This window comes from Heloderma suspectum, chromosome 3 (genome assembly GCF_057233095.1).
Source record: "Heloderma suspectum isolate Gila_16-S chromosome 3, 16-S_ref, whole genome shotgun sequence".
Classification (NCBI taxonomy): domain Eukaryota; kingdom Metazoa; phylum Chordata; class Lepidosauria; order Squamata; family Helodermatidae; genus Heloderma; species Heloderma suspectum.
Window position 1 is genome coordinate 146,205,047 of NC_139460.1, and position 27,683 is coordinate 146,232,729.

Here is a 27,683-nt window from a genome sequence, read left to right on the forward strand (position 1 = left end):
GGGACGCAAATGGTGGCTGTCGTAGCCACCGCCATTTGCTTCCCTGTATTTAGCCGTGATAGGCTACATAAATACTTACGTAGCCTATCACGGCAGGGGGAGAAAACCCAGTGTACGCAAATGGCGGTAGCCGCCGCCATTTGCTTACGCTGGGTTTTTTTCTCCCTGCCGTGATACGCTATGTAAGTATTTACGGAGAATATCACGGCCTCTGCAGGGGCGCAAATGGCATCCCTGTGTTAGCCATGATAGGCTACGTAAGTATTTACGTAGCCTATCACGGCTATGAAGAGGAAGTGAATGGCGGCCGCAGGATGGCCGCCATTCGCAAAGCAGCACAGACAGGAGCAGGTAAGTGCTCCGTTTCGTGTGCTTTTTGTGGGTTGGGGTGGCGGGGACTTCGTCCCATGCCCCTTTCATGGGTTCGAGGGCTGGATGCTTCGTTCCATGACAGATTTCGGCGGGCCGAATGCACTGGCATTCGGCCTCACTGACATCCGTCGTGGAATTCTCTGACATTCCTACTAAGAAGCCAGTACATTTCACAGCTGCTTTGAATGAGTTTTTATTATTGTCACTGTTATTCTAATTATTCTACCCCAGAATTTATTTGTTGTACCTGTCACTTACCAGCTTCCATCTAGGGATCTACGAAAATCACTTACCTTTCCAAGGATTATGTTGATGGTGGGGGGGGAGGCATTCCATCCCTCCCCCCGGAATCCTCGATGGGGGGGAGGCGATCTGTTCCTCCCCCCCAGAATCCTCCATGACCGGCTGTGCTCCGTGTCAGCTCCACAGAGCAGACGGCCAGGCCCAGGCCAGAGCCGTCTGCCGTTGGATTTCCGGCCGCGGAGGGCTCTGGGTAAACAACACCACCAAAAAAAATGTGTACGCAAATGGCGGCTATGGTCGCCGCCATTTGCGTTCCTTATTTTTGTCCATCTTAGTCTATGTAAATATTTACGTAGACTATGACAGCGAAAATAAAGGGGAATGCAAATAGCGTAGCGGGCGCTATTTGCATCCCTTTTTGATTCACCATTTTAGCCTACGTAAATATTGACATTAGATATTTATAACGTAAATATTTATGTTAATATTTATAGACAAGGCTGCAAATGGCGGTGGCGGCAGCCAGTCGGAAGATCCGCCACATGCATGTCTCATCCTGGGAGCATCCATGGGGGGAGGGGGCGGAAGGGCAGGCCTTTCCATCATGTAGTTCGGGGGGCTGAATGCGCTGGCATTCGGCCTCACTGAGATCCATGGCAGAATTCTTTGACATCCCTACTTCCATCTTGTTTCTGACCAAGGCCTACAAAATTCTGCCAGGCTGCACTCATGCCCTCCAGTGTGCACCAAATTCTTCCTTTGCTCCACCTTAACCTGCATGTGTTGTACCAGGTGGCCAATCTCAGCCCTGTCTCCTGGTGCATATCACGGCTAGAGGGGGCATATCCTATCACGGCTAGGGGGGCATATCCTACATGGAGTCCAAATATGGTGGTCAATGTTCTGACCTAACGCAAGTATTGCTTCCCTTTCCTTTTACCTCGCTGTCCCTTAGCTCACAAGAGGCTGAGGGCCCATCTCCCACATCAACATTCGGTGAAGCCAATCTGATACCCCTAGGCATTTTTCTCGCCTCCCTCAGGACAACTTTCAGGTCCTTTGGGCACAGCTCCAAGCAGTTACACATCTTCCTAGGGTTTCCCTTGGGGCCATGTAAGATATTGTAGGGCATCTCCCTTTCACAGGTCGGGTAGCGGCCCCTGGCAGTGCCTTCTTGCGCCGGCTCAGTTTAGTTAGTGCAGGGACTGTGGCTGCCCCACTATTGACCCTGGGTCACTTCAGCTGTGCGCACGTATCCATGTGCATGGCTTCAACTTAGTAGGGCTTTAATGGCACCTTGTTCCGGAGGCGTGAGCCGCTCCAAAGCCGGACTGCAGATTCACGGGGTTCCGCCACTACCTTGGGGGGTTTCAGACTCATAGGGCAGGTCCGATTGTGATGTGGGTAGTGGCCTGTAGAGTGGAGGCTGCCGCCTCCAAGCACATTTTGGATTACCTCAGCCAAGCCAGTAAACCCCCCCCTTCGGTATGACATCATGGCCATGTTATTCATTCCCCGTCCTCCTGAAATAGGAGGGTCATGTCATGTGTCAGTGTGTTCATGCTCCAGTGTTGGTGTTACAACATCTGGTTCTGGGTCCGCCATGTGCTGGGTTAGGCAAACCCACTTGTTGACGATTTGTCACGAAATCAGGTCAATGACTGCCGGGCCTTAGTCCCATTCCCAGATCCCATCCTTGCAGTACTATGGGAGACTGGGAGACTGAAGCCAGGCATGCCATCCTGCATTCCATAACTCCCAGTACAGGAGCTGCCTGTGACAGAACAGATAGGGTGTGCTGCGCATTAGACAAAGCTACAGCGATAGGGTTCGTGGCCCTTACCTATAGATCATTGGCCACAATTTTGCACCTCCTTAAGGAACAGCAGACTATCTGGGACCATAAGTCGCAAGCTGGCCATTTAGCCTTTCGGCCCACAACGCTGGGATTCACTGACTCCATGTCAGATTTTAGGGTTCGGCGTGCAATATAGGGTTCGGCACAGATGTTGCCTGTTTTTAGTAAATTTAGCCACCCTCTCTCCCCAGATACTCCCCTTTGGACTCTGAGGATAATGGCCCTCCATTTGTGCTTTCCAGTAAGACGTTCCCCTGTTCCATGCAGCAGCCTTAACGGCCTTCTTCAGCCCCCCCCCCTTAGGAATTCAGGGTTGCTCTGAGCTCCCAAGTCGAACTTGTCCCGGAGGGCCTTGATATACTTCAAGGTTCAGGTCTGGCCCAATAACCCTCTTACGCATTTGGTGATCAAACTGATCGATATGGCAAGGGCACGGCGGTGGCCCACGGCCAAACCCAAGTCAATGGGTTATGCCCCGTTGGCACCTTATGGGTTTTAGGGAATGACGAGGGTCTGAAGAGGGGCCTCCATAAGGGCAATTTGGGCAGTTTCTACAGTAGCTCTACCCCGCTAGGCCTAGGTAATTTGCAGTTCTGAACTCACTGTTGTTACATTGAAGCAGTCTCCATGGTAGCCGCTGGAGGTTTATTTCACAGGTGCGTTATGGCAATATGAAAATGGGGCTTCACAGTGTTCTGGCCTGCGTCCGCAAATTGTCTGCTTCTTCCTGACACAATTTTCGCTTTGCTTGCCCTAATGTGCTTATTCCTTAGACCAGCAGACTTGACGTACGCTGGAACGGCTGCTCTTACAGGGGCACATAATGATGTCTTGAGCTGCACGAAGGGCTCGCATGTCGTCTTCAGACTTCAGCTTCTGTCACCCGACACATTAAGTTCCAGTGGCTTCACAGACGATGCATACGGTGGGAGCCCCCTCCTCACACTGTTCCACCAAATTTGTCAGTCTTCCTCTGCAGGTCCAGGTGCAGCACATTGAGAGGAATGACTTCGGCTGTAAGCGAGGAAAGGACCTGATCAAACAGGCCTTGGTTGAGGTGCAGGTGGTCCGGCATACCTGGCCGGAAGTAGCCTATTGCAGCCCTCATCGCTCCCAGGATCAATGGGAAGGAATGGAATGAGGTTGCCAGTGGCAGGGCACATCGGAAAGTGCACAGAGAAATGGCTTATGGCCTATGCGAATGAGGGGATGGAGGCACCACCTGCCAGGAAATTCTGTGGACATGGAGGGAGCATTGCAGGCAGGATGGTGTCTGCCTGTCTCATGTAGTGAATAACATATTTCTGTCTGATCTGCAAAGGGGCCTGTGGGAAGTTCTTCTGCGCAGGTGGGGGACGTTTCACAAGCTCTAGGCTTGTGACTCCTGTGGCAGCTAGGATGGGCAAAAACAGGACAGTAGGGATGGTGTGCATGCAGAGGCATCTTATGGTGACAGGTGATGCCTGAGGCCCCCCAAACGGGTTGTGTGGCTCAGCGGGGGGATAAGGGTTGCCTTGGAGACCAACCCTACTCACTCACCCAGGTGTTGTGCGGCACCGGGTTGGGGGTGACACCGGAAGGTCTACCTCCCCCAGGAGGGGCAGTCTGGAGAGATGGCGAGATCACCGCCACCCCTCAGGCTGGGTGTGTTTTCGCCCAAGAAGTGCCAGCTAGCCGCTGACACAGTTAGATGCCCGTCCTAGTTACCCCTTTGCAGGTATTTCAATAAATGTGGCCCAATGTTCAACCCAAGCTTGTTGTCTGCGTCTTCTTTCACCATCTCTGTTCGCAAATGTCCTAACCCTGGCGCCAGCTTGTCTGGCTGAAGGGGGGGGCATTGCGGGCGGGTGGGGTGACAAGACGCAGGGGCTTCTGATTTGTGCACCCCAGTGGCACCACCATGAAAGGAGGGGCAGGCTGAGTTGCCTTAAACTCAGCCCCCCTCCCAATCTCAGCTCTCTGGCTTGACGCAGCTCCCTCCCACCCTCCCCTAAACATTGTGGGTTTCTTGCCGGCTGCCCTTCGGGAGCCATGTAGGAATTTTTTGGCTCACAGTTCGATTGGCCTATTACTGTGAGTCTTTTTTGCCTACGTCACACTGTTTTGCGGGTCGAGTGTGTCCTGTAAGGGAATACGGTCTATATCATCAGTCACATTCCAGTTGGTGGCTAGGACGGGCAAAAACAGGAAAGTAGGGATGGTGTGCATGCAGAGGCACCTTATGGTGACAGGTGACGCCTGAGGCCCCCCGAACGGGTTGTGCGGCTCGGTGGGGGGATAAGGGTTGCCTGGGAGACCAACCCTACTCACTCACCCAGGTGTTGTGCAGCACCGGGTCGGGGGTGACACCGGAAGGTCTAACTCCCCCAGAAGGGGCAGTGTGGAGGGATGGCGAGATCACCCCCTCAGGCTGGGTGTGTTTTCGCCCAAGAAGTGCCAGCTAGCCGCTGACACAGTTAGATGCCCGTCCTAGTTACCCCTTTGCAGCTATTTCAATAAATGTGGCCCAATTTTCAACCCAAGCTTGTTGTCTGCATCTTCTTTAACCCATCTCCGCTCGCAACTGCATATCTGTAATAGCAGAGGTGAAGAACTGAAAAGTATCCAGCTCTTCCTGGTGTCAGAGATTGCTAATAACTATTCAGGTACTGTATGCACCTCTTGGTACTTGGGGGGAACTGGCATATCAATTAATAAAAACATTCTCTGGAGAGGGTGTTTGTGTGTGTGTGTGTGTGTGTGTGTGTAATTCACAGAGAGTTTAAAAGACAGACCATGTCAGTCTGAATTTTGTTAACGTTCTCAAGTATACGTGAGGCACTGTTTAAGAAGAAAACAAAGCAGCCAAAATACAAATGTTCTTCAGACAGCTTTTGAACCTTTTAGCAGTATGGCTGGTATTTGTTAATGCATGTAAGGCTCAATATTTAGTTAGCAGAATGTAAACAATAAGGGGGTTCCATCACATTTTCCATGCAATATGAGAGTGAGGGATAATTCAGGAAGTGCTCAGTCAACTCAGGCTTTTGTTTAAGGCCTAGGAGTGATTTAGCTGAACCCAAGCCGGGACTGATGCTTACCTGGCTATGTTTATAAGCAATGGTGAAGCTAGCTGACACAAAGTCTTGGGCCCAATCTACACTAGGTGTTTTTTGTTTGTTTGTTTTCCCTGTTACTGCAATGTCCGGCTTACTTGCATATCAAATGACACACTTGCCATCCCATGATATTTCTGGCTCTATGTTCTGGTATTTTTGAGACCATTTTATCATGACTTTGTAATTTATTTATTGCAGTTTCTGTGCTGTATTGATTTTGGCGTGTGCTCATGCCACGGTATTGCAAGTCATACTGATGAGAATGGCTTCCAAGATGTAGAACTAGTTTTCCTTACTTTCCTTACTTTCACTTTTGACCTCACACAGGAGGAAGGGATTTGTGGGCAGGGGATTTGTGGTTATACTCCTTTACCTCTTCTTGCATCACTTCCAAACTGTAGAAGCAGTTTTGCAACATTTTCCCCCTACTTTCACTTTTGACCTCAGGCAGGAGGAAGGGATTTGTGGGCAGGGGATTTGTGGTTGTCCTCCTTTACCTCTTCTTAGATGGTGGGGGTGGTTGGTTTAGTCATTATCTGTTTATTTTGAGGATAACGTTCATTGCACACATACACAACTGTGAATAACCACAACCATTTTATTTTAAAACCTGCAGTCCTGAAAAGCTGTCCAGGTGCATATGCTTCTACCAGGCTTTATAAAAACAAATGATAATGTACACATGAGCTTTCAGACTCCTTCTACTCCACCCCCCTTCTGTGTTGCAACCATGCATTGTTATACAGCACTTGATCTCATAATAAACATAAGGGATACTAACCATGCTCTTATTCATACATGTGTGACCACAGAGCAGCAATTGTGTGTGAGGAAAAAAACACAAGCATAGCGGTGTGTCAGAAACAAAAAGACGCTGTGGACTCTGCCTTGTTCTGCATTGGAAGGGCCTTTAAAGATTTGTGGAAGTGCCTGCGAAGCATTTTCTTGCAGAATTAGGTGCCATAGGATGTGGTGTCACCATTAGCTTAGAAGACCCTACAAATGGTTAGACACATTTGTGGAAGATACATTAGGGATGGGTACGGAATTTTGTTTGGTTCAGTTTTTGATAACTATGTTTCCATAAATGGGATGGAAAGAATTTGAGTTTTTAAAACAACAAATGTGGGAGAAACCAAAACTGACAGTTGTGAGCAGAGATGGGTCAAAGAAGAGTCAAACAACAAGGCTTGGGTTGAAAACTTGGTCACGTTTATTGAAAATATCTGCCAAGAGGTACCTAGGATGGGCACCTGACTGTGCCAGCGACTAGCTGGCACTTCTTGGGCAAAAACACACCCAGCCTGAGGTGTGGCGTCGATCTTGCCACCCATCCGGACTACCCCTTCTGGGGGAGGTAGACCTTCCCGTGTCATCCACTCCCAGTGCCGCCAAACTCCTGGGTGAGTGAGGAGGGTTGGTCTCCCAGGCAACCCTTATCCCCCCACTGAGCCGCACAACCTGTTCAGGGGGTCTCAGGCATCACCTGTCACCATAAGGTGCCTCTGCATGCACATCATCTCTAATCTTTTTCTGCTTTTGTCCGTCCTAGCCACAAACTGAAATGTGACCTGATTCGCCTACGGGACGCACCCTAACCCCAACAACAGTGTGAAGTAGGCAAAAAGACACACAGCAAAAGGCCAATTGTACTGTGAGCCAAAAATTCCTACATGGCTCCCAAAGGGGCAACCGTTAATAAACCCACACTCCTTAAGGTAGGGTGGGAGGGAGCTACAAGAGCGAGAGAGCTTGGTTGGGAGGGGCACAGAGCTTAAGAGGGCTCTGCCAGCCCCTCCCCTGCCTGGTAGTGCCACTGGGGGGTGCCCAATGGCATCCAGCCACATCTTCTCTCCCCACCTGCCTGCAATGCCCCCCCCCCTTTTGCCAGACAAGCTGGCACCGAGGTTAGGGCATATTTGTTCATTTAGGCCCAGGGATTTGACTGTTTAGTTTTTAAAAGTCTGAGCTTGAATCCCTGTGCACTCAAATTAAGTTTGCCAACTCTTTTTATCTGACAGGCTCATCATCTTTAACAGCTACATGGTGGGGATATGGTCCTCCCTATGCTGGGAAGATCTGTAGCTATTGCATTTAGTTGGTGCCAATGGGTGAGAATTTCATTGAGTTTATTGCTTGATAGGAATACTTCCTATCAAGGATAGGATACTTCCGCTTTCCATATTAGGGTAGGGATGGCGGAGAATTCCGCCATGGATTCCAGTGAGGCCGAATGCACTGGCATTCGGCCCCGGAATCTGTGGCAGAACGGCCTCCTGCCCCCCCGCCCACCCCGCGGAACCCCCTGAGAAAAAGCTTACCTGGGGTGGATGCGGCGGTGGCTTTGGCGGCAGGTGCGGCGGTGGTGCGGCGGTGCAGCAGTGGTGGCGGAAGGGGCGGGGGCGGTGGTAGGGGCAGCAGTGGTGGCAGAAGGTGCGGTGGCGGAAGGAAGGGGCGGAGGCAGTGGGGGCGGCAGGTGCGGTGGGGGCGGTGGCACAGCAGCGGCGGTAGATGGGGAGGCAGTGGCAGAAGGGGCGGCAGGGGCGGCGGGGCGGCAGCGGAAGGTGCAGTGGCAGAAGGTGAGGCGACAGCGGGTGCAGCAGCGGGTGCGGTGGGTGCAGCGGCAGTGGGTGCGGGGGAAGGTGCGGCGGTGGGGGCAGCAGTTGCAGCAGGGGCAGGGGCGGCGGCGGTGGGTGCAGCAGAAGGTGCGGCGGCGGGGGCTGGTCTGGCTGGGCGCAGCATACCCAAATGGCGGCGGCTATGCAGCTGCCATTTGCTTCCGCTATTTTTAGCCGTTCTAGCCTAAATAAATATTTACGTAGGCTAGAACAGCTAAAAATAACGAACGCAAATTGTGGCCACTGTAGCTGCCGCCATTTGCATACGCTTTTTTTTTTACTTTGCCGTGATAGGCTAAGTAAATATTTACGTAGCCTATCACGGTTAAGTACAGGGACGCAAACGGTGGCGGCTATGGCTGCTGCCATTTGCGTCCCTGCTGCCCAGCGGCTGGATGTCCAGCTGCGGGCAGAGCCGGCCGGCGGCTCCGCAGAATCCTCGCGGAGCGGAGCCGGCCAGGCAGGATTCTGGGGGGAGGGACAGAGCGCCTCCCCTCCCACCACGAAGCAGATCTGTGAAACAGTAAGTGGCTTTCTCGTACGTCCCTATATTGGATGTTCGAAAGGAAACAAGTTTGACAGTGATACAGAGAGATGTATGTGTAATTCATGAATTGGCTAAAGTTTCTTATGCCTTATTCTGTTTACTAACTTTTAATGGTCATTTTCATTCCTGAAAATAGCTCCAAATAGAACTTTTCCAGTAAAGAACTAAGTCTCCTAAACCATAGCATGAACTTTTAGTATCAATCCTTATAAATGATGGAACGTATAAATGATGCAAAATGACATATATCCAGATCTACTTGCCATGGGTCACCTATTCCCTTACCGATTCTCCTGCCCCCCACTAATTCCGTTCTGCAAGTGGCCCCCACCACTTGCACAACAGAGATCTAGTGCTTCAGGGGGCAACCTGAAATGAGTAGATACGTTTGTTTCTGGTAGGAGGCAGGTCAGAGGAGCTTTCATAAGGAATTTGCATAAAGTTTCCTCTTTACTTCCTGCCCTCTCCAAATTCTGTATTCCAGCAACCCAAAACACAGGATAAAGACTCCCATTTTAGGCTTTCCATAAATGATTTGCCAGAACAGCAGAAGAAGGCACCTCATGTTTTTAATGTTCACTTTTGACTGATGTTTGTAGTTTATCAGTTAATTTAGGGAACAGGTAGAAGGCTGAACCAAGCACATTTTGGGCGGGGGGGGGGGGCTGGGTTATTTTTGCTTTTTATTCACCAACCCTGGAACTTCAACTGCAGTTTCAGCTGTTTCTGTCTTTCTCAGACTCAGTCAATTTGGAGAAGCAGAGAGATCTAGCTGATAGAACAACAACAACAACAACAACAACAACTAATTTGCATTTAGCATTGAGGCTATAAAGGGGAGAAAAGTTCACAGAAGAACAATGCAATCAACAGCTGCATTTAAAAGAATACATTTCATGTTAGGTTGTTTATTTGCCTTGGTAAGAATTTGTGTGATCTGCTATCACAGTTTTTGTCTTTGCCCTAACATTAAAGATAAAAAGAATCCAGATGTTTATATACAATTTGGTAGGCGGGGCCATTGTGCTTCCTTGTCTCTGGACTTCAGCTCTCTGTGTGCATGCATACGCACAGTGTGTTCATGTGGTTTGATGTGTGTCTGTGGGTGATGAGCCTGGATGAAGGAGAGATAATCCATGGGCCAAGAATTGAAAACTGACATATCAGTATCAAGCAAGGTGGCAAAACTTCACTATGATTTTCTGAAAGGTGTATGTCTCTAGATTGTATGTTCATGTGATAGATAGCCCATTCTGACTGGTTGCTTAAGCTTTTTATGATGGCATCAAGATGGTCAAAGCCATCTTTTTCTAACTTTTCTAATTTAAGCTGTAACATGTGAACCAAGTGTCCAATTAATATTTTTAAAACTGTGTTGGAAAGCGAATGAATTCTCTTATAAATAACTAATTGTAATTATGACCTTAACTGTTATAGGGATGTTAGAGAATTCCACCATGGATCCCAGGGGGGCTGAATTCCAGTGAATTTGGCCCCCCAGAACCTATGGTGGAACAGAGCCCCACCCCCACCCCACCCCACGAAAGCCCCGCAAAACAGACCCTACCTGGCTGCGGCTCCGGCTCTGGCCGCGGCAGCGGCTCTGGCCACTGCCGGGCTGCTGAGGCCACAAATGGCAGCTGTCTTAGCGGCCGCCATTTGTGTCCCTACGCCGGCCTGTGATAGGCTATGTATATATTTACGTAGCCTATCACGGCTAAAGCAGGAACACAAATGGCGTAGGGGATGCCATTTGCGTCCCCGCTTTAGCCGTGATAGGCTATGTAAATATTTATATAGCCTATCACGGGCCGGCGTAGGGACACAAGTGGTGTCCCCTACACAGGACTCCATTTGCATCCGCAGCAGCCTGGCAGCGGCTGGAGGCCCGGCTGTGGGTTGGCCCGGCCGGCGGCTCCATGGCCTGGCAGTGGAGAGGAGCTGGCCGGGCAGGATTCCGGAGGGGAGGAACGGATCGCCTCCTCCAACCTGCGGAACCCGGTGGAGCCAGGTAAGCGGCGTTTCGTATACCCCTAATCTGTTACCATTTTCATTCATGGTACAAGCTGTATATCAAGAAAAAAAGTTAAATTTTCCCTCATTTTTAATGTATACAGTTTACTGCATATGACACCGCTAGTCTGCAGTTGAAGAATACCAGCAAAATCGTAATTAAGTTTTGCCACCTTACTTGATACCAATTTTTGGTCTGGCCCATGGATTATATGGGTGATGACACAAAGCAAGTAAGGAAAAGAAATAGGTGGACACGAGTTGGCTAGCAAGTTTGCCCTCTGTGAAATAGAACCTGTTGGCCCTGAAAACTGTAGGTTCAAATGAGTTGTTTAGTGTATTTGGGCTCAAACCCCACCTCTGCCATATTTTTGGCAGGCTACTCATCCTTTGTGTCTAGCCAAATTTCTCAGGGCAGTCATTTTGTGGTGGTGCTCAGAACAGTTTCTCAAATTGCCAAATTTGCAGAGCCAACCACCTTGGATTGTGCAAAGAAACAATGACTGTTTCCCCTTTGATGATATAGCCAGCAGTTAGTGCAATCTGTCCCTGGCACTATTTGCAATGGGTCCTTTATAAGGCAGTTATACATACTTTATAGTTGTAGGCATGTAAAACCGCTCCTTCGCACCCACACATCTCCGAGGAATTTTCCATACCCCAAATCCTTATCCACACCTGATCATCATGAGCACTACTCATCATGAGTAGTCAGTTGGCATGTTCTGACCTCCACTAAGTTTTTACAATTACAAAATCATGTTCCCAAAGTATATGTATATTTGTCAGGGTGGAAACTGAGCCCATAGAGCCCCAGAGCAGTTCTGATTCTGAGGAAGAACAACAACCCAAGGGAGAGGAGCTCGCTCATCGCTCACAGGCACAGTGGCAGGGAGACATTCCTCCTGCCTGCATTCCTGAGAGAGATAGTGACCCTGGCAGCAAGAGAGCAGGGGATGGGGCCTTGCTGGATGCTCGGCGCAGACACAGGGAGCGGCGCCAGATGGAGAGCGCTGAGAGGAGGCGCTCTGCTTGCTTGGTGCTCAAACAATGGTCGCATCCCGAGGACCCAAGGGTAAGAGGGAGGACCTCTCCATAGCCCATAAGTTCAGAGTCTTCCGGCCCTTCTCCTTCAAACGGGGACCAACTGCCTTACCTGGAGGTTAGGCTACTCTGCTAGCTATCCCAGTGCAGTTCCTTGCTTAGTTGATGGTGATTAGCATCTGAAAGAGTCATTAAGTTGTAAAGGAATAAAGCCTAGGAAAGAATCCTCTTCGTCTGTGTCTTGAGTTAGCTATTGGAGGGGACTGTAAGAGGCAGCTAGGGCGATGCCTGACAATATTATTCCAAGCAGTCTGAACCATTCTTAACAACCAGGAAGATTCCACGCAATTCTTAGATGATGTCTTGGATTTATTTATTTTTTTTAAGATTTTAGTTATGCTGGCACACTTTCCTTAAAAGTGATAGGAACAATCAGCAAGTTGCCTTGTTCCTCCTTGATTAGAAGCAATCAGCTGCCTGACGTTTGCCTAATGAGCACAGACAACAATGGATAAATGAGAGTCCATACACCAAGTTGCCACTGAAACATAAATTCCATGTAATTTAATTGCAATTTGGCCGCATACCACGGCATCTCTGTTTAAAACTTAATCAGCTTTTCAAGAATAAAGCTTTGGGATAGCCTTTCAATCACTTCTCTGTCTCCAAAGGGACTACTTTGTTCTTATTTTTCCTCACCATCAACAAAGAAAACAATTCCCTCCTGTAATTTACATCCATACCATTTAATAGATGCAAAACAAACTTTCCTATATTCTCCAAGGCTACAAGTTTGCGAAACCATTCAGATTTCCCCCTTCATTGATCAAAAGAAAAGCAACTAGCTTTTAGTCTCAGTCAGAAATTGTTGCTAAGAAATAATGAAGTCTAATTAAAAGGCATTTTCTTTCATTCCTAATATTAAGATGGCCACAATAGCTGGAATTTCATCTAGAATTTCCTTCTCCTATACGGTCCAACAAAAATACCCTGATTGCTGTGTAAAGCTAAACATCACTATAGTTTCAAACATTAGAAAAAGTTGCTTATTGAAGTACTTCTTGAAGAAGAAGAAGAAGAAGAAGAAGAAGAAGAAGAAGAAGAAGAAGAAGAAATCAGGCTACAGAACCTTTAAGTGGGATCAAACAAAACAAAATTCCTATGGTTCCCAATTCAGGCAGTAGAAGAGCTGAAAGCAGCAGCAATGAGTGATGTTCTCATCCTATATGCAACTTGATTTGTTTTGCATGGTACAATAGTAAGTGATAATGAGCACCTCAGCCTGAGAATGGAAGCGAAGAGTAGGGAGATGGTTTTGGTTTGGCACATGATTCATTGATGCTGCAAAGGCATATAAGGATAGATGAAGCTGTCAGTTTCGGTCTCTTCAGTCTTTAAGTTTGGTTTGCCACAACTTGGAGTTGGGTTGGGTGGGGGTTTTTTTAAAGTTTACATGGAAATTTCTACTTATTACTGTGCACAGTTATCCTAATACATGCATTTTGTACACAAATTTGCCTGGCATATACATTGTTTGCAAGCAATTTTCCCAATATAATACATTTTAACATTATTTTCATGAATATACAAATTTTGTGTGCACTTGCCCTAATATACATTTCTTTGGATATTTGAATTTGGAGAACTCCATTGCAAAATTTGGAGAAGTATGAATGACTGAGTTTTGTTCCATGCATTTGGTTCAAAAGCATGAAATGAGGTAAGTCTGCATTAAAATGTGAACCAAACCAATTTCTCTCCCATCCTTAAAAGCATATGACAGCTTGGCGCAATAATACTCATGGGGGAGGGTAAGGAAAGAGACAGCAGAGGTATCTCTTGGAACTGAGGTCATGTCTAAGTTTTAGGGTGCAATCCTCTGCATGTTTAGACAGAGAAAAGGCCTACACCTCCCAGCATTCCCCAGCCAGCATTGGAGAGTTGTAGGCCTTTTCCTGTCTAAATATGCATAGGATTGTGCCCTTAATTAACTTTCATCTACTACTGAAAACTGGCACAGAAGTAACACTGCCCCATATTGTAACCACAGTTAGTGCAGCTTTGCATCTGCACTGAAGGGTGAAAGAGTGCCAACAAATAAGGATCAAAATCAGGAAGGATCAAGCATAGAGAAAAAACATTGATGCAACATCTCTAATAATTCAGGCCATGAAATGAAGCTTCCCCTCCACATTCTTTTACGACTGAAGCCAAAACACAGATGCTTGCTCACACTACCTAGGCCACAGACAGTAGAGTTGAACTATGCCCATAATTTAGCTTCAAATATATTAAGCTTGAAGTGAGAAGAGGAACTCGAAGTGGTACTCACTCCTGTCTTGTTTGACTCATTACCTCAAATTTTGCATTTCATCCTAAAAAAATAAAATAGGTTGTGACAAGGCTAATAGTTTGTGGCATTGGTATTCAGGGTGATCCTGCCGGAGTGACTTAATAACTCCACATCCAATTGCCTGCCAGGCTAACAATGCAAAGAAGAGGCTGCAGTTCTCTCTGAGTGTATTTCAAAGGGCATCTGCAGCTTCTTGTTGCCTCTTATCTGCATTCTTTCGAGTAAAAGAGCTAAGGTGCTCAGCCTGACATAATATATTCACCTTTAAAAGAACGGGATTTATTTAAATGAGAAAAAAAAAATCATCCAGAGGCTTCAGCCAAATCAGATAATTGCCATCTCTTAAATCCGCTTTTAGGAACAACTTTTTAAATTTATGATTAGCAGCTTCTACACTAAATAGTCCACATCATTACTCACTAAAGTAATATGTGTGGGGGAGAGATCCCCCGCCCCAAATATCATCTTTTTTTTCTTGAAGTTACTCTTTGAGATTTAATGGATGGCCTGGGCAGGCATAATTACTATGAAATTTGCAGTAATCTATATTTAATGTGTTTCCTGAATGAGCATACTTATTAAGAATAGTAAAATAATTAACATTACGCTTTTAATGTATTTTAATGTATTGTTTTTGGAGAGAATCGGAATGAAACTGAGATCTATTTAAAATTATTCCATGCCTTTGAATGTATGCAAACAGAAACTTCCCTCCCTGCCCTCTCCCCATGCTTCCTCTTACATCCAGCAAATGGCTCAAGGCAAGTATAAAATATGCAAACCTGTCTGGTCCAGAAATCTGTGGACAGTGGGAAAAGTATTAAGCGGATGTTAAAGCCATGTTCAGTATACATGAGAGTGTAAACACAAAGGTCAGGAAGATACTCACAGAGCCTTATGTAATGACTTCACCCAAAAAACTAGGCAGCAATTAAAGGCCAAATGCCTTTACTACGTGCCCACTATCAATGAAGTAGTAATGCGGAAGGTCTGCTGTTCTCCAGCACCATCTGAGTGACAAAATGCTACATTATTGACTGTATTATCTTTATTCAGTAGAGAGTTTTGGGCTGCTGCTGAAACTGATCTGGCTGGCAACTTTGAATGACTGAGGCAGCAAAGATTGCATGTCTGAAGTGTTATTCCCTAACTTGGAAGTGAGAAGGACATTGTGTCATCTCCCTGCTCACCTCTCACCCTACCTCTCCCCAGCTAGTCAAAAACAGCATTTGATCACAAAACCTAAAACTAGGGATGGCTGAATCTGTCTCGCTTTCTATAAGCTTCACTTTTTAATCAAGCAAAAGTTTATTTTTGCTGTTTCCACATCAGCTTGTGATTAATGTATTTATTTAGAACAAATGTCTGCATTGCTTTTTCCGCAGTGCTGTTTCCTAAGCTTGAGCATTTGTATGGATTTTTCTATGCATTTCCCCAAATATACATGTGTTTTTGCAAGCAATTTCCCCAAATATTTACCTTTTTTGTATGCACACATACAAATGTACACATTTTCATGCCCTTTTGTTTAATCCGAGAACTGGATTGCAAAATCTAGAGAAGACTGAAAACTGAAGGATAATTGCATATATATTAGTTCAGGAAGTGTGAATTAGGACATGTATTAAAATGTGAACCAAACACATTTCTCCACCATCCCTATCTAAAACAATCAGCTCGCATGAGCTGTTCCATCTGTGCCTGGAGTATTCCAGCAGTTAAAAAATGGCAAAGAGAAAAAACAACAACACTAGGTCAACTAGCAGGTGAATATATAAGGTCAAACTACACATGAATTAATTATGTGGACACAATTAATGTGAATGGTTTCTTTTTAAAAAATGTAAAGGGACACCATGGGAGGAGAAACATGTTTGGGATTATGCTAGGTGGGATGTTGATAATTTCCTCCTACAGAAAGTAAAGGAAGGAACTAGAGGATCAGCTATCCTTGACCTGATCCTAACCAACAGAGATGACTTAATGGATAAAGTAGCAGTTACGGGAACTCTGGGGGAAAGTGGCCATGTTGTACTTGAGTTCTTGGTTCTAAAGGAAGCAAAAGCCGAGTGTAGCCAAACGTGTACCCTGGATTTTAGGAAAGCTGATTTTAATAAACTCAGAACAATGATCAGTAAGGTCCCATGGCAAGCACTGTAATGAGAAAAGGAGTCCAAGAAGGGTGGGAGTTTTTTAAAAAGGAAATTCTAAAGACACAATTACAAACAATTCCAACAACAAAAAAAGGCAGAAGACAACAGAAGAAGCCAGTATGGCTTCATAAAAAGCTTAGAAATGACCTGAAAACAAAAAAGGACACATATAGAAAGTGGAAGGAAGGCCAAGCTACAAAGGAGTACAGGCAGGTAGCACAGAATTACAGGGATGGCATCAGGAAGGCTAAAGCTGAGAACGAGCTGAGGTTAGCGAGGGATGCAAAAAGCAACAAAAAGGCTTTCTTCAGATATGTGCATAGTAAAAGACAGAAGAAAGAAATGGTGGTTCAGCTATTAAACAAGGATGGCAAAATGATAACAGATGACAAGGAAAAGGCAGAAGTGCTCAATTCCTACTTTGGCTCAGTCTTCTCCCGAAAGAAGGTCTATGACACACACACACATGGTAAAGGCGAAGTACAGGCTGAAGGGGCAGGATTGCAGCTTGAGATCAATGGGCATATGGTCAAGGAACACCTGCTTACTTTGAATGAGTTCAGATCTCCAGGGTCAGATGAACTGCACCCTAGAGTAATAAAGGAACTGGCAAAAGAATTCTCAGAACCACTGTCTATTATCTTTGAGAAATCATGGAGGATAGGGGAAGTGTCAGATGATTAGAGGAGAGCTAATGTTGTCCCCATCTTCAAAAAGGGTAAAAAGGAGGAATCTGGAAACTACAGGCCAGTCAGTCTAACATCAATCCCTGTGAAAATTCTGGAGCAGATTATAAAGCAATTAGTGTCTATAAAGTACCTTCAAAACAATGCAGTGATTATGCAAAGCCAACATGGATTTGTCAAGAACAAATCATGCCAGAGTAATCTGATCTCATTTTTTGATCAGGTAACCTGCCCTGTGGACTGTGGGAATGCTGTGGACATAATATACCTCAACTTCAGCAAAGGTTTCGACAAAGTGCCCCATGATATCCTGATTAGCAAACTAGCTCAAACAAAGTGGGCTAGATGAAACATCTATCAAGTGGCTACAGAAACGGACTCAAAGAGCGCTTATCAATGAGATCTTCTCAAACTGGGGAGAGGTAACGAGCAGGGTACGGCAGGGCTCAGTCCTGGGCCAAGTGTTCTTCAACATTTAATGACTTGGATGAGGAGGTGCAGGGAATGCTGATCAAATTTGCAGATGACACAAAATTGGGTGGGATAGCTAACACTTCGGAAGACAGAAACAAAGTGATCTTGATAGACTGGAGCGCTGGGCAGAAAACAACAGATGGAATGCAGGACACGGAATAATGGGCTCAAGTGACAGGAAACCAGATTCCAGCTGAACATGAGGAAAAACTTCCTGACTGCTAGAGCAGTACGACAATGGAACCAATTACCTCCGGAGGTGGTGGGCTCTCCCACACTGGAAGCATTCAAGATGAGGCTGGACAGCCATCTGTCAGGGATGCTCTGACTTGGATTCCTGCACTGAGCAGGGGGTTGGACTCAATGGCCTTGTAGGCTCCTTCCCACCCTGCTATTCTATGATTCTATGAAAGAACTTGAGGCTTTAAAAAAATGAATGTGGGAGAAAGTGAAATTGGTAGATTTGCACATCCCTATTCACGTTTGAGACCAGACTGTCTATTCTCTTCCTATGCTGTTTTGACAGTTCAGCTGCAACAGCAGCACCTCTGGCCAGGAAAGCCTCACATTTTGGTGTTCATGGGATGGAAACAGTGTTGCTAGGAAAGTGGGCGCAGCTGCAGAGTTTAAGGTGCACAGCGTGATATGCCCTCTGCATTATGGCCACAGGTGGTGCCTTTGGCTGTATTGTCATCCCATGTTTCCATCTGCATTGGCATCAGCCCTGTCTGGAAGATTATTTAAAAATAATCATATCATGATTTAACCCTTGCTCTTGCTTTGGTACTGAAGTACTTTGGCCACATAATGAGAAGACAGCATATCCTGGTGAAGATGCTGATGCTAGGGAAAGTGGAAGGCAAAAGGAAGAGGGGCCGACCAAGGGCAAGGTGGATGGATGATATTCTGGAGGTGATGGACTCGACCTTGGGGGAGCTGGGGGTGGCGACAGCCGACAGGAAGCTCTGGCGTGGGCTGGTCCATGAAGTCATGAAGAGTTGGAAGTGACTGACCAAATAAACAACAACAAACAACTTGCTTTGGTGATTGACATGCTTTTGTCTCTGCTGATTAGCAGTGACTGAGACTAGCAGTGCTGGCCACAGCGGAACATTTCTTCTGTATTAATGTGAGATGATAACAGTAGCCCAAGGGCTCTTTTTGTTCTACATTCTGTGGCTTATGTGTCATCCCCAGAGGTCAGCAACCACTGTAGCCCTCCTGAACAGCTGAAAGCAGGCATGAATTCAGCTTTCTGAGCAACTGATGAAGCCAAGATGAGTGACTCTGCTTTGGATCCTTCAGGACCCTTGAGGACCTTTAAAAGGCCAATTTCAAAAGTAGTTGTGTGAAAGTGGAAAAGCGCAGTGGAAAAATCCCTAAAGAAGTCTAATCGGCCTGCCCATTTCTCAGCAAGTTATTCTGTGCGGCCTTATGTGTCTACTTCCTCTCTTACAGAGTGAAAATCTGAAATGGTTCCTTCAAAGAGCAAAGAAGCACACTTTCTCCGTGTTTGTATGTGTGTTTTAAATAGAACCAGAAGAAAGTGTGTAAAATGGTTTTCCCTGTGTGGCAGATTGACTGGTCTGCCTTCAGAACTGTTGAACATGCCTTCAGGAAATTAGACTGATAGGAAGGTGAACCTTTGACTGGAGTCCAGTTCAGGTTGGTGACTCGGTGTGCATGGTTTGGGAGCAAGGAGAGCGTATTTCCCGGTATCATGAGAAAAGCTTATTTTTGTCAACTGTCTGTCTTTTCTTTTTGCTATGACTGCCTGATGCCTCTAGCAAAGGGCACTATGCCCACTATAATTCAGATAACATGGGCAGTTAAATTAACCTCAGATTAATTAGGAGTGTCTGGTTATGGAAGGTCTAGCCCTACAATTCTGGAGAGTTAATTGAAAGTTTTCCTCCCCACAGCCTCTAGACTGAAAGAGACACAAACACATACCAATTGTAGAGGATGGCAGCTGTAGAGAATTGTTAAGAAATATTGCCTTAACGTGAGAACTGCGGTGTTGGGCCTTTGGTACCTAATGAAGCAAAGGAAGGAGCTTTGTTTCAAGTTCAGGACCCTGCTATTAAGACTATGCCTTCCTATTTAAAATTCATCCCCAGGCATTTAGCCTCTGTAGAAGCTATACATCATTTAAAGCAAAGGGTATAATTTACCCCTTTATATAATCTTAACTCAGGCAGCACTCCCACTGAAGTTAATGGTGGTGGAGGTGCCAGGAATGATTTATGGACCCTGAAACTTTCTGTGCTATGGACTGCAAAGTGGGGTGGCTGGAGGGGAAGGAACAATAGATGTATCAAGTGGCGGAAATGGAAGACAGGCTCCAAAACAGTTTGTCGGTAGATAAGGGTTGGTGGGGGGGATTTCAGAATTTTAAATCATATATGACATATTTCCTCATCTATGAATTTCATCACATTACAATTTTGTATCTTCAGAGATATCCCATTGTCATTGTGTAGTTAGGCACCCCAATTGCATCAATAGTTTATTACTGGCTTGTTTATTTTTATTTATTTATTTATTTATTCATTCATTTCATTTCTACACCACCCAATAGCCAAAATTCTCTGGGCGGTTCAGAAAAATTGAAACCAAAAAGCACACAGTAAAACAATATAAAATATTAAAGCATTAAAACAACAATATAACAATATAACTAGAATAAAACCTAGCAGCAATGCAGAGATTTAAAATACAGGTTTAAAACAGCAAAGCTAAAAGACCAGGGTACTAACATGCTAAAATGCATGGGAAAATAAAAAGGTCTTCTTCACCTGGAGCTGGAAGGAATACAGTGTAGGTGTCAGGCAAACCTCACTAGGGAGCTTATTCCACAGCTGGGGTGTCACAACAAAAAAAGGCCCTCCTCCTGGTAGCTACCCGCCTCACTTCCTTTGGCAGGGGCTCATGGAGAAGAGCTGCTGAGGATGAACTTAAGTTTCATGCAGGCACATATGGGAGGAGGCGATCCTTCAGATAGCCTGGCCCCAAGCCATTAAGGGCTTTGAATGTTAATACCAGCACTTTAAATCGGGCCTGGAAATGGACTGGCAGCCAGTGCAGCTGGAAAAGTACCGGTGTAATATGAGCTCATTGGCCAGTCCCTGTTAACAATCTTGCTGCCCTATTTTGGACTAGCTGAAGTTTCCAGACGGTTTTCAAAGGCAGCCCCACGTATAACGCATTGCAGTAATCCAGTCGAGAAGTTATCAGAGCATGGATCACTGTAGCTAGGCTATCTCTGTCCAGATAAGGGCGTAGTTGGTATACCAGCCTAAGCTGATAAAAAGTGCTCCGTGCCACTGAGTTCACCTGTGCCTCAAGTGACAGTTCTGGATCCAAGAGCACCCCCAAACTATGAACCTGATCCTTTAGGGGGAGTGCAACCCCCTCCAGAACAGGTTAAATATCACCTAGCCGGGCAGACGAACCACCCACTAACAGTACCTCCGTCTTGTCTGGATTGAGTTTCAGTTTATTGGCCCTCATCCAGTCCATTACTGTGCCCAGGCACTGATTCAGAACAGCCACTGCCTCACCTGGATTTGATGAGAAAGAGAGGTAGAGCTGGGTGTCATCCGCATATTGATGGCACCTCAGCCCACACCTCTGGATAACCTCCCCCGGCGGTTTCATGTAGATGTTAAACAGCATGGGGGATAAAATAGAGCCCTGTGGGACCCCATGGCACACATGGTGCATAGCAATAATCCCCCAGCACCACTTTTTGGAATTGGCCATCCAAGTAGGAGCGGAACCACTGCAAGCTTGTTGTAGTTTTGTGGGGGAGGGGGGGGTGGCAGGGTTTGTATAGTGAGAAATTCTGTCACTCATTCACTCTTCATAGAGTTTATTTACCTATGAATAATAGGTAAATAATTACCTATTTATTATTTATGTTATCTTCTATCTTGCTTAAGATGAAAAAGAAAAAGAAAATTCCTCTGGTACACCTTGGAGAATCATTATCTTGTTTCATAGCAAAGGGGGGAGGAGTCTAAGGTGCATGAAGTACCATTTGAGTGAATCAAATATAAATAATTGTAATTATGAATCAATGCATTTGGGGTGTCCCTCTTTTTTTCTTTTTCTTTTATGGCTCCTGTGCTTTTAACAGCAGCTCAACAGGGAGAAATGTATCAGGTACAGCTTTTTTTCATTACATTTTCTCTGTGCCAGGAATGCATAGTAGGATGCTTCATTTTTCAGTGTCAGGCTCTGTAAGCACAGAGGCAGGGGCACTTAAAAATGGAGGAGGAGGAGGAGGAGGAGGAGAAGAAGAAGAAGAAGAAGAAGAAGAAGAAGAAGAAGAAGAAGAAGAAGAAGAAGAAGAAGAAGAAGAAAGATTGGCAACCCTGACTGCAACAAGAATAGGAAATTGTGACCAGTCTTTTGATTTTCCCTGGATTGAAGGTTCTTTCCTCCTGCTACCACATCCATTGGAGGGGAATTATAATTTTAGCATCTGGGCAATGGGATTCCAGTTCCACTCTACAAGCACAGCCAGGGCTGGTGTCAGCACCTGATATTGTTGTGCATGTGGGGTGGCCTTAGCACCCCAGTAGGATCCACCACTGATGCCTGTCCTTGACTCTCCTTTAAAAGAAATCCAGCCCGAGCAGCACCAGGCAGCTAAACCTAGCCACCATTTTAACTTTTGACAATTTCTCCCACATACCATTGTTCCGGGCACTGTGTGAATTTAAATGGACCCAGCTGTCTGGAGTACTGCTATCTGCCTGCCTGTCACACAGGACCCCTCATATCTAAAGCTGGCCCTGCACACAATTTCTGGGTAGACACTAGTACAATAGACACCTGTCACAAGACTGTGTTTGGACATCATTATCATGAGCAGAAGAAGTCATTTCCCCCTTCTCCTGCCATTTTGTAACCTGCTCAGCATTCCACGCTGTCAGCAGTGTAGAGTGCTCACGCAAACCTTTCAACTAACATCAAGCCGTTAAAATTACCCCAGTCCAGAAAAGCTCTTCAGTTCTTGCATAACTTTCCCCTTTGTGCCGCCACCATATCTGCAGATGGGCTATGTATGTTAGCCACTTCCTGTGTCTTCTAGTTCCAGCCTGGCCAAGAGAAAAGGGAAACAGTGCTTCTCTGTGAATGGAACAGATAGGGACCCATTGGGCAGCATCCGGTGGGGCTGCTCCACCTCCCCCATTCCATTGTGTTTGCAGGAGCTACCACTTCTGCAACAGGACTTTCATGCTTCTAAAAACAACCCAGGAAATGAGCAGAAACACTCATTGCTGGATCAGGACAGGTCAGCGGAGCTCCCTTCTGCAAGCTCTGCTGACCTGCCTCATTCTAGAAAAGAGTGCTTCTACTCGTTTTGGATTATTTGAAGCATGAAAGTCCCATTGTATGAGCAGTCACTCTCACGAGCGCATGGACACAGTGGGATACTACCCACTGCCTCAACAACCTACAGTGTCCTTGATGAAGGCAATGAGATGCTTGTGATCAAATAGCGCCACATTTGATGGTGGAGCGAGCAGCCTCCATCCAGGCCACCACTACTGGTCCAAATCTGCCCTACTGTTCTCCTTATTCAGTGCAGTTGTAGCAACTTGGTTAGCAGATGAAATTAAATGTTCCTTGAATGGATTTACTGTATGATTTATGGATACTATGGAATGTGGTGCTTAATCAGCCTATGTCTAACCAGGCTTGAACTAGAGATGGAATAAACTTTGTCGGAAAATAATTTTTCAGAAAATAATGTTCTGATAAATTTTCTGGAATTTTTCTCTTTCAGGTTCCCCCAAACCTGAAGGGGAATGTCAGCCCCCACCAGAGACTATTTAGTGGACTTCCTCCCTCATTTTACCACCCACAAATAGGGTGGGGAGCTCTGGATTCAACTGTGGCTCCATTTATCATATTGCTTAATATTATTTTAATATTGTTGAAGGAAGCAAAGGGCTTCACCCCAGTTCCTTCCATTCCTCCTCTTTTACCACATTCCTTCCTTTATCGACCAATATCGATCAACAATATAGTTTTGGGGGCCTCCTTCAGTTGTTGGAGAATTCCACAGTCCTGCCCACTCTCCCTGAGATTGTTTTGCCTTCACCTCTGTTAGAGTGGAGAACTGGGGCAATATAGGTATGGAGAATTTGGGGAAGCCATTTTTGCTCACCTCTAGGTTTTGTACAAGTTGTGAACATCCAGACAAATACAACCCACAGCTAATGTATCTAGGCACACACAGTTGATAATTCTCCTGATTTTTCAGTCCCAGCCAGGCAGAAAAGTATATAGGAATTTTATTCAATCTCTAGCAAGCTGTTACGTTTGACCAGAGAGTGCTTCCACAAGGTATATAAAAATCTGAACTATACATTCATTGTGAGTGTGTGTCTGTGTTTTTTATTATTGCATTTATATCCCGCCTTTATTCCTCTTGCAAGGAACCCAAGGCGGCTTACATTATCCTCCTCCTCTCCATTTTATCCTCACAACAACAACCCTGTGAGGTAGGTTGGGCTGAGAGTGTGTGACTGGCCCAAAGTCACCCAGTTAGCTTCCATGGCCGAGTGGGGACTAGAACCCAGATCTCCCAGCTCCCAGTCCAACACTCTTGCCACAACACCACACTGGCTGTTCACATGTACACAAAAAACTTTGTTTACTAAGCAGTTTTATTCTCTTTTTTAAAACTAAAGATATGACTGTCTTTCATCATTGGCGAAAATGGGAGCAAAGTGGGGCCCTTTGAATGGGGTTGGGGTGGGACTGTTTAAATGGGAGTGGAGTGGGGCCCTTTAAATGCTAGGTCCTTACCATGCTTGGCAATAGGGTCATATATCTGACACATGCAAACACACATTTCTTCTGCTGTTCTGCATACTATATGTCATAGCAGTGAAGGAACAGTGGGATATGCTGCCCTTCTGTTCTGCTCTGTTCCTGTTTGTTTATCAAATTCAAGATGGATAACACACTAGCTGCTTATTTGGTTTGCAAAGAGATTGCTTGTTTGGCATTGAGAGTGCAAAACATTCTTGGCTATCTACCAGTAGCCTTTTCTGTTTATTTTACAGCACAAATAGATAGATATCATGTTGTCTTTTAGGAAAACAAATCCAGTCAACCAGAATGGTTTTAATAACAAATCCAGTCAATCAGAATGGCTTTTAATAATGCTAATTTTTTATATATAAAAAGAATCTCATTTCTGCATGAATAGCAAAAGAGTTTATTATACCAAAATGGTTTTCAGGGTACAAAAGCACAGCCAATCTGTCTATCCAAAGAGAAGTGTGCAGCAGATGGGCAGATTTAAGATGTCTGAAAGAAAGCAGTTCAAAAGGAACTACTACTTCACACAAGATATAATTTACTTGTAGAATTCACTGCCCCAAGATATGCTGGTGGCCACTAACACAAATGTTTTAAAGAATGTTTGGGACATAGTAAGCAGTAGATAAATCTATTGAATAAATAGAATTGAAAAGTTTTAGGAAAAATTACTAAGGATCAATTTATCAACCGTTATTAAACAAGGTATGGTATGGTATGGTATGGTATGGTATGGTATGGTATGGTATGGTTTTCTTTTTGAAATAGTTGTATAGTATTTTATATTTTTAACTGTTTCTATATTAGTCTTTTAACTGTTTGTAATCTGCCCAGAAAGCATTGGTTTTTGGGTGATATAAATAAATAAATAAATAAATAAATAAATAGTTAATCAGATCATATGCCACTGATCTTGTATCAGCTTCACTACTTGCCTATTGAAGATACAAAGTTTTTTTTATCATTAGATCCCTAAATACCTGATAGCACAATATTTAAGGAATTGCCTTCCTCCATATGAGCCTTGGGACAAGGATACCTAGCAGACCACCTTCCCTTATACATACCCAGATGACCTTTAAGATCATCAGAGGACTCTTTGCTGGTCATTCCAAAATGAATGGAATGTCACCGTGAACTACTTCAGTGGTGGGCCTTCTCTGTAGCGGCACCCACCCGCTGGAAAAACCTCCCCCATGCAGTTCAGGAGGCGGAAAATGTGACATCTTTTAAACGCCTCCTGAAAACACACTTGTTCATGCAGGCTTTCCCTGGGCTGTAAGTAAATTAATCATGCCACTCCATTTCACTGCTCCCTGAATTGTTTCTATTGTAGTTAGAAGTGTTTTTAATGTTGTATTCTTAATGTTGTGTTCTTAATGCTGTGTTCTTAATGTATTTTAGTATTTATTGTGAACCACTGAGGGATTTTATTATATTCAGCAGTATATAAGTATCACAAATAAATAAAATAACCTGTCCAACCACTTCCTTCTTTTTCTGAGTTCCTGTTTTTAAGCAGAAATCCAGTTGGTAGGCACCCAAGAAAGGAACTTTTCACCTCTGGTTCCCAAGATCTAGAACAACCTGCCATAGGAGGTCTGCTTTGCATTTCCCCATTTGCTCTGAGGTGAATGGAAAAGACTATTTTACTCCATCAAATCTTGCTGGAGTTTCATTCTTAATGTCTTGGATCCCAAGAAGCACCAGCAGATGCAGGTTGGTAGAAGGTTATTTTTCTGCCCCTTCTTCCCTGGCAGCTCCCTCCCACAAGTCTCACATGAGGGCGAGGAGATAGTCCTGAATGAGGTGGCCTGTGGTGTAGGAAGCTGAGGGGGAAGGGGGGTTTGCTATAAATCAGGTGACACCACCTTCTGCAGGCAGAGATCCACTCACAGAGGAGCCTCTACCTGATTTTCAAAGACTGAGTGCAGTTTTCTTCTGAACATATATACTGTATGTAGATTTGGGCTTGTTAATTCATGGCCACTGGCCACTAAAACTGTATTTTTAATCTGTTTTGAAGCTTATAAATGTCATTCCAGGTTCTGAGATGTATTTAGCTTTTCTAAGAGACAGCACACTTTAGCCGACACAATTTCCGATACAGAAGCCTGGTGATGCACATATATAACCCACATTTGGACTGGGCGAGAAAAATATTGAAAGCATTTGTATGGAAAGGAAAGGGGCAGGGGAGCCTATGTAAACTTTTATAGTTGGTATAAATATTACAAAGAGCAACATTCTCTTTTTATTGCTGGATTGTATTTTTAATCCACTCAGTAACAACTTCTCTGAGCAGATTTCAAACAGTTAAAAAAATAAAATGCAATAGAAATAGTTAAAAGAGTAAGATGCAACATAAAATGACAAATATCAGATGAATAAATATAAAAATAAATATAAAAACAGCAATAAACAGCTAAAATCTAAAATGCCTGGGATAAAGGCATAAACCAGTCCTTCTAACAGTTTAAGAAGAATGTTTGCAGTCTTACAATTCTCATTTATGTGGCCTTGTGGTACTTTCCTCTAGGGCCATATATATGAATCAGTTATAAATAAGGACGGTGGAGAATTCCACCACGGATTTCAGTGAGGCCGAATGCACTGGCATTCAGCCCCCCGAAATCTGTGGCAGAATGGCCTCTCACCCCCCGCCACCCCGCAGAATCCCCCCGGAACAAAACTTACCTGGGGCTCCGGCGGCGGCTGGTCTTTCGGCTGACTGCTGCGGCCGCCATTTGCGTCCTGCCAAGCTGCCATGATAGGCTACATAAGTATTTACATAGCCTATCACGGTAAAGGCTGTCATGCAAATGGCGGCCACTATGCCATTTGTGTGACTGCCTTTACCGTGATAGGCTATGTAAATACTTACGTAGCCTATCATGGAAAGAGCAGCGGCACAAATGGCATAGCGGCCGCTGTTTGCGTCCCTGCTCTTTGCCTTGATAGGCTATGTAAATACTTAAGTAGCCTATCATGGCAGCCTGGCTGGATGCAAATGGCGGCCGCTACAGCGGCAGCCATTTGCGTCCGCAGCAGCCCAGCCACGGCCGGAACTCCGGCTGCAGACGGCCCTGGCCGGCAGCTCTGCGGAGCCGGCCAGGGAGGATTCCAGGGGGAGGGACGGAGTGCCTCCCCTCCACTGTGGAAGCCCCACAATGGAACAAGGTAAAGGATTCGTACATCCCTAATTTTAAATGAGAGAATCATTATGCAGGACAGAACAAGTTAACCTAAAGGTATATATTAAAAGGCAGGGATACTGAATATCCCTGTTCTGGAAAGGCAATAGAGTAACAGGAGTGGGTTAGGTTATATTACTATACAACCTTGAACCAGTTTTGTCAGGATGGTACCTCTGAGAAA